The sequence below is a fragment of the Cryptomeria japonica genome, chromosome 8, assembly GCF_030272615.1.
Source record: "Cryptomeria japonica chromosome 8, Sugi_1.0, whole genome shotgun sequence".
Classification (NCBI taxonomy): domain Eukaryota; kingdom Viridiplantae; phylum Streptophyta; class Pinopsida; order Cupressales; family Cupressaceae; genus Cryptomeria; species Cryptomeria japonica.
Genome location: NC_081412.1, coordinates 652,168,504 through 652,182,062, shown reverse-complemented (window position 1 = coordinate 652,182,062; position 13,559 = coordinate 652,168,504).

Genomic DNA, 13,559 nt, shown 5'->3' with positions numbered 1-13,559 from the left:
TACACTCCCTTAGGGGAACCCATTGAAACAGTGTTGCGACAACTCCTTTCTCAGAATTTGATCACTCTACCTAAGCTATCCAACTATGAGCCTCAAGTCAAACCAGCATGGTGGAGAGATACTGAACATTGTGAGTTCCATCAAGGACGAGGACACAAGACAAGTAATTGTCACCGATTGAAAGATCTCATTCAAGATCTTATTGATCGAGGAGAAATTGAGATTGAAGGACATGATCCAAAAACAACCAATAATGATCATCAGATGTTCAAGAATCCACTTCCATCGCAAGATCAAAGGGGTCCTTCCACTTCCAGACGAGGTCCTGATACCACTGATTATACGCAGGCTGCGTATAACTACACTGTAAATCACCTGTATGATGCCAGTGAACAAATTGCAACTATCACCTTCAAAAATCCCACCTCAAATTGCAATGTAGTTACACGTCGTGGCAAGGTCACCATAAAGGCAGCTCCACAAGGCACCACCTCCAATCCAAAGCAGTACAATCTTGTGGAACAATTAGACAAAACCCCTGTGCTTATATCCATTTTGGAGCTTTTGCGTCTGTCACCCTCTCATAAAACAATCTTGGATCAAGCACTCCAAGAAGCGTCAGTCCCTGCAAACCTTAATACAGACCAATTTCAAGCCATGGTTGGAAATCTAAAGTCATCACCTTGTCTCACTTTTTCTGAAAGCGACAACTCTTCTTTCCAACAACCTCATAACGCCTCACTCCACATTGAAGGCTTTGTCAACCAACACAGGATCAAGCGAGTCTTGATCGATAATGGAGCAGGCCTAAACATTTGCACACTTCAGTTGGTCACAGCATTGGGATATGCAATAGAATCAGTGGATCCTCGTAAGAAGATCACCATCAAAGCCTATGATGATGCAGAGCGTTCATCCAAAGGAGCTGTGGTACTACCAATCCGAGTGGGCCCTGTGGTAAAGCATATCATTTGTCAGGTTCTGGACCTTCCTCTGCCATATAATCTATTATTAGGGAGACCTTGGATACATGCCATGCAAGCTGTTCCATCTACCTACCATCAATGTATCAAGTTCCCACATAACGGGGTCGAGATCACAATCCTGGGCGATGCAAATCCCTTTGCATTTTGCCATAATATCAGCCATCAACCAGAGATTACCGTTCCTAATAATAGAGAAGCCATTTCCTCCACATCATATATAAATCCCGCCTCTCTTGCCAGTTCAAACACCCCTATACCCAAGCAAGAAAAGCTTAAGATGAAAATCGCAGAGGAAGGTCCTGGAGAATACAACTTGAGTCAGCTCTTTTGTGTGGGACAAATGCCCACTTCTCCTAGAACACATGGTAAACCACAGCAGTTGCTCCAGCAACCACTAATCACGCCTCCATGTGCCTTAACGCCTTTCATTCTTGGAAAGAGTCAAGAGGAAGAGACACAAGATGAGGACCTGGCGGACTGGATCTATAAAGATCCCATCACCACTGACAAACTGCAAGTTACACTTCCTACAGAACAATATGGCAAAGGCCTCCTCATTATGCAAAGAATGGGATATGATGGTCAGAGTGCTTTGGGATACTGCAAACAAGGACGACATGAACCTCTGCTGCCAGAGTTCAAGCCCAAAGGTAATACAGGCCTAGGCTTTGAAAAAGAGATCCTTCCTAAACTCAAATTCAAAGGAAAACCCAACAAACCATTTTGTCCACCTACTGCAAAGAGGACACCTTTCATAATCAAAGCACCATCAAACACTATCCCCACTGCCCCATCGAGGCTCACAAACCCACCGCAACCATCATCAGTGCCAAACATACCACCAATCGCACCAGTAATCCCATCAATAACACCAATAGCAGCAGCGACTGTATCAGAATCCGCAGCAGCATCTATGGCCCCAGCAGTTCCTGCAGAAGCCACTGAGGCAACACGGCCGATACTTCCTGTAACAAATCCTTTAAACCCCATCACGGTTCCTGCAGCATCGATCACCACAAAGGTACATAAACCAATCACGCCTGCCGTGTTTAACTCCAAAGACATCCCAGTATGGTATAGCAATCGGATGCTGGAGAGTGATTCAGAGACCGACTCACATGAGTGGGAATTCGATTCAGTGCAGCTTAACACTTCAGATGAGGAAGACACGTCACTACCTCCGCCACGCAAAGACATTCCTGTTTACGGAGAAGCACAGATAAAGACCACTTGGGTACTTGAGCTGGAAACATCTTCCACAGACCCTACGTCTCATCCTACGCCGGATTCTGATAGGGAGAGTACCATCAACGACCTTCACCACACTGTCTTAACCCTCACTGATACATCTCCCGCACTTAACTTAATCGATGAAGTAATGCCCATTATCCACCCTGAACTCATCGAATGGAACCAACCAAATCCCCCATGTCTTGACCTCTTCCAAAATGATGAGGCTATCATTGACTTTTTGGAATTAAGGGATAATCTACCAAGCGGGGATCACAAAGCTGGATTCGCCATTGAACTTAATAGCGCAGCATACTTCGGGGCGGATGCCAAACCCTTCAGCTGCAAAAATATAACATTAAAACATGGATCTTCCAGTGAAAACCACACTGTGGCACTGTTTGATCCGACAAAAGTAAAAAGAAAGAGCGTATCCAACGGTGAAAACCTCTCTGAGGCGCCTGAGGATGAAGGGTTTGACATTCTCCCTGCTAATACACAACAGGAACGATCAACGATCCTCATTGAGGAGACCAAAGAATACAATGTGGGGACTCCTGAAAACCCTCATATCATACATCTGGCATCTCTTCTCACTCCAGAGGAACAACCTCAATTTATAGAGTTCTTCCAACAGCGTCAGATCAACTTTGCATGGTCATATGCAGACATGCCTGGGCTTGATCCTGATTTAGTCATGCATCATCTCACAGTAGCAAAAGGAGCCAAACCTGTCAAGCAGAAGCTTCGTAAGATGCATCCTCAGATTGCCGTGCTAGTCAAAACAGAACTCAAGAAACTCCTGGATGTTGGTTTCATTAGACCAATTGATTATGCAGAATGGATCTCCAACATTGTACCAGTTGGCAAACCAAAAGGGGGCATCCGCATTTGTACAGACTTCAGAGATCTGAATAAGACATGTCCTAAGGATGACTTCCCTCTACCAAATATCGACATCATAGTAGATTTGACAGCAGGACATGCCATGCTTTCACTCATGGATGGCTTTTCAGGATACAATCAAATAAAGATCGCACCAGAGGACCAACATAAGACAACCTTCACATGTCCATGGGGCACATACTGCTGGAATGTAATGCCTTTTGGTCTAAAGAATGCAGGAGCGACCTGTCAAAGAGCAATGACCACCATCTTCCATGACATGATGCATACTATGATGGAAGATTATGTGGATGATTTACTAGCAAAATCACTTACTAGAGAAGGACATCTTCACATCTTAGATAAAATCTTTGATAGACTGGAACAATACCATGTTCGACTCAACCCAAAGAAATGTGTCTTCGGAGTGACCTCCGGGAAGCTTCTAGGATACATTGTCTCAAGCAAAGGTATTGAGGTCGATCCAGCAAAGGTTAAGGCAATCATGGACATGCCACCTCCAAGGAATATCAGTGAGCTAAGGACACTACAAGGACGGCTTCAATCCATCCGCAGATTCATTGCACAATTGGCTGATAAGTGTCACCCATTCACACACCTGCTACACAAGAACATCCGCTTTCAGTGGGATGCCCGATGCCAGCAAGCATTTCAGGCGCTTAAAGACTATCTCATGAATCCACCATTGTTGATGCCACCAGATCCAAGTAGACCGTTGTTACTTTATATCTCAGCGACAAGTACAGCATTAGGTGTATTACTGGCACAACATAATGCAGAAGGCAAAGAGTGTGCTGTATACTACATCTCTCGTACACTGGTTGGCTATGAACTCAATTACACACCTATTGAGCGAGCTTGCCTAGCAGTAATCCTGGCAGCCACTAAATTGCGGCACTATCTATTAACACACAAGGTACAACTCATTGCAAAGATTGATCCACTCAAGTATTTACTCAGCAAAGCAGCATTGACAGGTCGCTTGGCCAAATGGGTAATGATTCTAAGTGAATTTGACATCAAGTATGTGGACCGTAAAGCTATCAAAGGTCAGGTCATTGCAGATCAGTTGGCTGATGCACCTCTCATAGGCGATCATCCTCTCATTTCCAATTTTCCAGATGAAGAGATATTCATGATTACAGAAGCACAGTCATGGAAATTATACTTTGATGGTTCATACACTAGGCACGGCTCGGGGGCAGGCATTCTGTTTATCACACCTCAAGGTGATAGCATCCCGAAGTCTTACAGGCTCACATTTCCATGCACAAACAACATAGCAGAGTATGAGGCCTTGATCACAGGACTCAGGTTAGCCGTACAATGGAAATTACAAGAACTGCAAGTATATGGCGACTCACAACTGGTCATTCGACAAGCAACTGATGAGTATCAGACCAAAGATGATAAACTCATGCCATACAAGCAAATGGTGGACAATCTAAAGACATCATTTATTACTATCACCTTTGAGCAGATACCAAGAGATCAGAATCGAGCTGCTGACGCCATGGCTACTATCGCATCTCTCCTAGATCTTCCACAGAATTCAACACGCTACGAGTTCTTGGTAGAACAGCTTTGGATTCCCGCTTATGATATCCCCGAATCCGAAATGATATGTCGCCTTGTCGGTTCTGAATCCCCATGGTACGGTGAGTTCTACACCTATCTCCGCGAGCATACCCTTCCTCCCAACCAATCAAATAACCAACGAAAAACCTTCATTCGCCAAACTGCTCGATATACCATTATTGCCGAAACCCTATACCGACGCGGTCTTGATGGTACTCTCCTTCGATGTCTGGAACATGATGAGATAACAAAGGCTTTGGAAGAGGTACATGAAGGAATTTGCGGGACTCACTCAAGTGGTCCGTCACTAGCCAAGAAACTCATGCGAGTTGGATACTATTGGCCATCTATGGAAAAGGATTCCTACTACTTTGTCAGAAAATGCAAGAAATGTCAAGTTCATGGTGACCTGATACATGCACCAGCTCAAGAACTGCAACCAATCACAACACCATGGCCTTTTTGTCAATGGGGCCTTGACCTTGTGGGTAAGATTCATCCATCTTCATCCAACGGCCATAAATTCATTATTACCGCCACCGAATATTTCACCAAGTGGATCGAAGCTGTTCCACTTACCCAAGTCACCGGCAAGCAGATCGCCTCATTCATCCTCAATTACATCATCTGCCGGTATGGTGTGCCCATGTCCATTGTCACAGATAACGGTCTTCCTTTCAAAAATCAGGATGTCCGTGAGCTTTGTGAGAAATTTCATATCCAACACCGCTTTTCCACTCCCTATTACCCACAAGGCAATGGTCAGGCCGAAGCATCCAATAAAAACATATTGAGGATCCTAAAGAAGACAGTCAATGATGCCGGCCGTGATTGGCATGTTCAATTGAATCCAGCGCTATGGGCATATCGAACTAGCATTCGGACCCCTACAGGTGCAACTCCTTATTCATTGGTCTATGGTGCTGAAGCTATCTTACCTATTGAGGTCGAGATACCATCCTTACGAGTTTCATTGCACAATCTCATCGATGATGAAGCATACAGAGTATCTCGTCTTCAGGACTTGGAGCTACTTGATGAGAAGCGACAAGCTGCATACAACCATCTCAAAGCCTATCAGCAGCGCATGAGTAGAAGCTACAATCACCGAGTTAGACCTCGTACATTTGAGGTAGGTGATCTTGTTCTTCGAGAGAATCCTCGCAACCAACCAAACAAAGAACATCAAGGCAAGTTTGAATCAAATTGGCTAGGCCCATATGTTGTCACTGCTGTATTTGGGTCCGGGGCATATCAGTTGGCTACATCAGATGGAGAACCGCTCGCAGATCCAATCAACAGCATGCACCTCAAACGGTTTTACACATAAGCTGTACAGAGCATCAGGCTCCCCTGCCTATCAGAAAATACCAAAAAACATTCAGAAAAATGTCCTGAAGAAAATATAAAAACATTCAAAAAAGTAAAGAAAAATCATGCATCCAAACGGTGAACAACCACTCCGGTGGCACCTTGGGTAAGAACGATGGTGAAAACCTGGCAAACAGGCGCCACTCGTAAAGGCTATGGCTCCATTATCTTTCAGACTTGTGGCGATCACATCTACTTCATACATACATCCATCCATCCATCAACCATGGCTTGTTATTCCTCTGCAATTATGATAGTACTTCATACATCTTGCATCCCGCTTTTTCATAGTCATGTCTAAAACTGGGGGCAATGCCTTTAACCTATTGATGGAAGTGGATTCTACATTGTCTTATGATTCATTAAGTTCTTCATTCAAGCAATCATCAAAATACCAAAAACATTCAAAAATGTCTCAACACAAAATACCAAAAACATGCAAAAAAATGTCTCACAAAAATCCAAAAAAACATTGAAAAACCATGGAAAAATCACACAAAAACATGGCAACACATTGTACATACTCATCCATGCAGATACCAAAACAAGCATTGATAAAATACTCACAAAATGACCATTTACCAATCAAACCAAAGCAATCGACTTCAACAATCCAAACCTGTCTTTAAACAAGGATGCATCCTTCCTTACCACAACAAAGACAAAAGTGACGTTTTCTTTGACAAGAAAATTATGTTAAGCTATCAAATGCTTGGTTGATCTGTGAGTAATTCATTTGTTTATCTGTATCGGGATCTTTCAGCATTGTTTTGTATCGTTTGCGCATTATTTCCGATGAAGTTCTGGGGCATGTACTAATGGTGTCTACGTGGGAAGTTCACCAAGCTACGTGATCTTATGCAAAATGCAGTCATAGATCACTATGGCTTGCTGACTACAGCGTATACCTCGACCATATGGGCATGAACCATTACCAAGGATCCTTATTCTTTATTCTTTATGTATATATTGTTTGTTTGCAGGTACAATGCTCATTCTTTGGTTCATCTTCCTCCAAATTGGATAAAGGTTTTATTTCTTAGTACGGTATGCACTTGTCTCAGGATCTGATCAACCTAAGATCAAGGAGGACGATCCAAGTCATGCATGAAAGGAGATAATCCTTGTCTGTTCCGCAAGCAATACTCAGGTCAACTTGATCCATTATATCAAGTTGCTTGTATTAACTTGCTATATCAAATCCATCTAAGAAATACTCTGGTCAACATGAGCGCCTCACCTAATCTTCACCCCTATTTCTAGCCCTAAAATTTACCTCAAATCAAAAATTACAAAAGAGGGATAGACCTACTCACCGGTGGTCCATATCTCATTGGTCAGTCGAATCATTGGATCCTCTCAGCATGACGATCATGAATTGGAATGCGGTCCATCTCTCCTTCTCTTCTTCTTCACTCTGAGTAGCTCCAAGGCTTGTGTGTAACAATGACCCCTCATTGGGCCCATTGTGGCTTATATGGGCCCCCGTGAGGGCCCATTTTCCTCTGCGGTCTCGCATCTCCTATTCTTCTTTCCAAATTCTTCATGACTGCTTCATATTTCTTCCTCGCTTACCTCTCCCATCCAAATTCTTCTTCCTTTATTTTCAAGAATTTTTCGCATTTTTTTTCGAAAAAATTCTCGAGGGGGCATACACCTCCCATGCTTTACGTCGGGGCATCCTTTTCTTCTCCTATCTTCTACACATCGCCAAATTTGTCGCTGCATAAAAGAGGGACAAAATGTAGACACTTAAAAATAATTATTTTAATTATTTTTAATTCCTCACATAATTAATTAATTAATTATGTTAAGTCAAATTCTCCTCAATATTAATTAATTATAATTAATATTGTAGTCACATAAATCTGTCCACTTAATTAAATGAATACTTAGTATTTATTTGATTATTTAACCATCAATTAATAATTAATTAAATTAATATTTAATTAATTCATCTTAACCCTCTTCTCCTATTAATTAAATAAATTATTCAATTTATTTGATTTAATTCACTTAACCAAATTCATACCATTAATTAAATAAATAAATCATATTTGTTTAATTAAAATCTTCTCTCACATTTAAATAAATTAATATTTATTTAAAACCCCCAAAATCCCACCTCTCACATTTAAATAAATAAATCATTTATTTAAATCACCTTTATCCTCCACCCACTTGCATTTTCCTACAAATGCAAGTTGCACAATTATTTTAAATAAATAATTTATTTAAAACACCTTTATCCTCCACCCACTTGTATTTTCTTACAAAAGCAAGTTGCACAACTATTTTAAATAAATTATTTATTTAAAATCCTATTTATCCTCACCCACTTAAAACCTTTAATGGTTTCCCTTAAAGTAGTCAAACTTGATGGCTTTAAAGTCTTCAAACTTGATGGCTTCCTTCTATAGTCTTCTTAAGACTTTAATGGTTTTCCTTAAAGTCTTCAAGCCTTTAATGGTTTCCCTCAAAGTCTTCAAGCATTTTAATGCTTTATCTTCATTTTTCTCATTTAAATAAATTAATATTTATTTGAATATTTATCCAAATGCAAATTACACCATTTAATTGAAATAAATGATTTTATTTTAATTGAAAATACCAAAATTTCTCCCACTTGCATTTTCCTACAAAATCCACTGGTATGCCTAAACCCCTTCTAGATTCTTCTAAACCCTTCCTAATTAGCCTAAATTCATCCCTTAAATATTGTCACATTCCTAAGCAAATTGGAGTCACTTCTCAAAGACTCCAAAGTCTTTGAAAAGCAATTAATGCTTTGTGTGTTCAACAAATTAACCCTCAAAGTCTTGGATAACCTTTGAAAGCTTCCAACCTTCAACCACTAAATGGCTCAAAGTCTTTGATAACCATTGAAGGCTTTCAACCTTCAACCACTTAATCCCCAAAGTCTCCAATAACCATTAATGGTTACCTCAAACCCTCCCACATGGTTAAAACATTTGTTTTGACTCAACCTCTACCCAACCCAAGGGTCTCATCAAGCCTTTAATGCTTTGACCATGATTATCTCTTAATCATTTGCACAAAGGTTTATCCTTGCATTAACTCCTAATCCAGTGGGTAATCCTAATTTAGGCTTGACCCTTACCTTCTAGATAACCATGAAGTCTTCTCAGGCCTTTAATGCCTCCAACCTCTTCTCTCAACCCAATCCTATGTTGAAACTTGTCACCATTTTATTGGTGCCAATTGTGCACATGGATCCCCAACTTTCAATCCTAACCCTTGTTAAGATTGCTCAAGCTTAACCCCTCATTTCCCTATTTCTTCTATAAATAGAACCCTTCTCCTCAAGCAAAGGAGAAGCATTTAGAGTATTGTTGTTATACTGGCATTAGCATAGAGCTTTTTCATAGCATCACTATCTACTCTTGCATAGTATTTGCTTATCATATTCAACCATCTTGAATCTCCATATGGCATCCATGGCTAGTGCTAAAAGCTGAGAGCTACACTCATTTGGGACTTGGAGAGGAGAGGAACAAGGGAGGAGCAACTATGAGCATCTTGATTAGCTATTTCATTCTATGTTTATATGCTTTCTATTTCATGCTTAATATCTCTCTTGATATGCCTGTTTAGGATAATCTTTTGTTGCTAACACTAACGTTTGTTTCTTGTGCTCTTGTGTGTGTTGCCATCAAACAGATTTTCTAATCCTTTTTGCAGAGCATCAAATATTGTCACTATAGTATGTAATTGATTTATTTAATAAATCAATCTCTCTCTTTATTCTTCTAAAAATTAAATCCTCACAAATCTTCCTCTTAGCTAATTAATTTCAATTAATTAGTTAACCTACATGATTCCTACAAATCATCTTCCTAAGTAATCATTAACCTAATAAAGTCTTCTAGAAATTCCCTAAACTCACTTAACCTTATTCTTCTAATTTTTAATTCCCTCCACTCATTCTCTCTCCTAGTCAAATCCTCCTATAAATCCTATCCCACCTAATCTTTCCTCTAATCCCCCTCCTAATGAGTTGCTAGTGGCTAATCATCATTATTAGCCACAAAGTCAACTCCTTGTCCCTTCCATCCAACCACTAGCTTTAAGTGCTCTTTTCCTAGGTTCAAAATTTCACATTCCTCTAGGCATCTCCTCTCCCAAGGAATTTTTAATTCCTTCTTATTCCTCCAATCCCCATGATCATCCCTTTTTGGAGAATTTTAAATTCCTCCTCCCCATTCTTCAAGGAATGTCACATCTCTTGCTCTTCTCAAGGCACATTGGGAAGTCTTCCCAATGCACATTGCTCTTCTCAGGGTACATTGGGAAGTCTTCCCAATGCACATTGAGGAGTGTGGAGACAAGAAATGTCTTTAAGACATATCTCTTGGTCTCCACACCCTCTCTTGGGCCTTGTGTGAGCTCACAAGAAATCCTAGCCCTTCATCTTGAATCCATCCTAGCCATCCATTCTTCTTCTCCTATTCCTATAAATTGAGGACTCCATCCCTTCATTCTTCATCTCCGAGCTTAGTAATCTTATGCTGCCCTTTTGAGCCTAGAAAAATCATCTGAGCAATCTTATCATGTCAAAATCATCTCTCATCCACACTTAATCATCTCATCCCTATGATCCTTCAAGATCCATCTCATTTGTTCACAACATTGGAGAGCCATCCACATCAAGCAAGCAAGAGGAGCACATCAAGTGGAGCATCATCCAAGGGCACCTTCACTTCATCAAGCTCCATCCAAAGGAGAAGGTATAAGGTTTCTGAGGTATATGCATCTCATTCTTGTTTTTGTGATTCAAATTATGTCTTTCAATTTCATATGTTTCTATGACTGATTTTCATGGTTTGCTAACTAAATCCTCCTCACCAATCTTTTCCCCTCTTTAAATACACCATTAAAATCCTTTCTAAATAGAAAAAAATTCAAGAGTACATAGGGAATGGATTGAAGTCTATAGTACACTCATCGGTCAACAAGAAATGAGTCATTTCTTGTACCCACCTAGTAGGAGGAATAGGAACAACTACTTGTTCTTCATCTTGGAGGGCTAAAACAACCTTCTCCTCATCCTCTTCACTGCTGTTTGTGTGATCAGTAAGCTTCTCACACACTCCTTTACCTCTGACTAGCTTGGTAACCTTAATATCAACATCAAATTCCATCACCTTAGTCACCCAACCAACCCTCTTATCATTTAAGTCTTTGCTGCGCAAAAACTCTTTAATTGAGGGATGAGCAACCATCAACTTAATTCTATTGTTAGACAACATATGCTTAAACTTTTTCAAACTCCTAACAACAGCAAGAACATGTTTTTCAACAAAAGAATATTTTTCCTCATAATCCTTAAGGCCTTGACTGAAAAAGGCCAAAGGTTGCTCCAAACCATGCTCATTTTCTTGAACCAATAAAGATGAGATGCTGTCAATACTGCCATAAGCATACAAAATAAAGTCTTTTGAGAAATATGGGTTTATCAAAGTAGGAGTAGCTACAAGTGCCTCTTTTATAAGCTCAAAACTCCTCCTCCCATCCTTAGACTAGCTGAAAGTAATATCCTTTTTCAACATAGAAGTTAGAGGTTTTAATAATTTTGCAATATTTGGAATAAACCTCCTAACAAAATTAATCCTATCCAAGAAGCTTTGCAAGCCCTTCTTGTGTCCTGGTAGATGTAAGGAAAGAATAACACTTACCCTCTCCAGATCAATAGTAATACCTTCTATTGACACCACATAGCCCAAAAGCTTACCCTCATGAACAGAAAACACACATTTCTTTGGGTTAAGAGATATACCATACTCTTTGCACCTCTCAAAATTTTTTTTTAGGTGAGATAGGTGTTCAACTGAATTTCTGGAATAAACAATGATATCATCCAAATAAACAAGTACAAATTTATACATCAAACCATGAAATGCCATATCCATAGCACGCAAAAAAGTGGTACCGACATTTGACAAACCAAATGGCATCTTTTTATATGCCATAGTGCCCCATTTAGTTGTTATTGCTATCTTAAATTGATCTTCCTCCTTCACTAAAACTTGGTTATAACCTGAAAAACCATCTAGCAAGGAGAATCTCTCAGAACTTGCAACAAATTGCAGAATCTGCTCCATAGAGGGCAATGGATATCTATCCTTCAATGAGGCTCTATTGAGATCTCAGAAATCAACACAAAGTCTGATTTCACCATTCTTTTTCCTAACTGCAACAAGGTTTGACACCCAAGAGGTGTGTTTAATAGGAAAAATGATGCTGCTCTCAATGAGCTTATTAAGTTCTTTGACCATAAAGGGGCTCAAGCTTTGGATTAAGAGGACTCTATTTTTTCCTCACAGGTTTAGCATTTGGCTCAAGCTCTATGGTATGTTGGGCAATACTAGGGTCAAAGCCTTTTAAATCAGAATATTGCCAAGCAAATATGTCACTAAACTCTTGGCATAGTAAAAACAATACATGCCTTTCCTCTAAAGTACACACCTTGCCAAGCTTTAACAACTTATCCTTGAAAATCTTAACATTTTCATAATGTTCCTCCTTGATTTGCAAGCTGGATTTTTCTTTTCTCACTTGATCATCCTCATTAAAAATTGACTCCAATGTGATCAAACCCTTAGGTAGCTTGTTTGTTTTTAGCTGTATGACCTGATCATCATACTATTGCTGAAGCTTTTTTTGGTTGGTATTTGAAAACTCTGCCTCTTCCCTCAAAAAGTTAATAATCTATTGATCACTATCAAAAACTTGCCAATGATCAACATTGTTAGGAATGGAAGACCTAACAATCACTTTTACATACTGATGTTTATTAATATTGCTGATATCACTTGGAATATCATTCTGTGCTCCTATTGCAACAAGTCTATCAACATGCTAATTAAGATTTCTAGGAATAGACAGTAGATTGAAAGCTTGGAAATCTTCAATAAGATCCCATACCCTATGTTTATAAGACTTTAAAAGATAATTCTTAGTGGTCTATAGACCTCTTACTTGGTTGACAACCAATTCACTGTCTCCATAATCCTACAAACAATTGATTCCTCTCTTCTTTGCCCATTGTAGACCATGAATTAAGGCCTCATACTTAGCTGTATTATTGGTGCAGCTAAAAGAAAACCAAAAAGCTACATAATACTTATCATCAATAAGGGAAATCAACATGCAACCACCACCAACACCATTCTTACTTTTGAAGCTCTATTTTGATGTTGATTATCTTCTTGTCCAACATCCTTCATCAAGTTTGGGATAGCAGAACCTTGTTCATGAAACATATAGACTCCAAGGTTTAACTCATTCATATTTTTAAAAGGATCTTCTTCAAGATTCTCAACTACCCATTCATCCAAAATAATGTTAGGAATGTCATCAATAGGGGTGTTTGGATCACGCGGAATGGGTTGGTCATCTTGCTCATGAATGGTCAGATTGGCATTGACAACACTAGGGACACAAGGTTCTATGTGATCATTAGCTAAA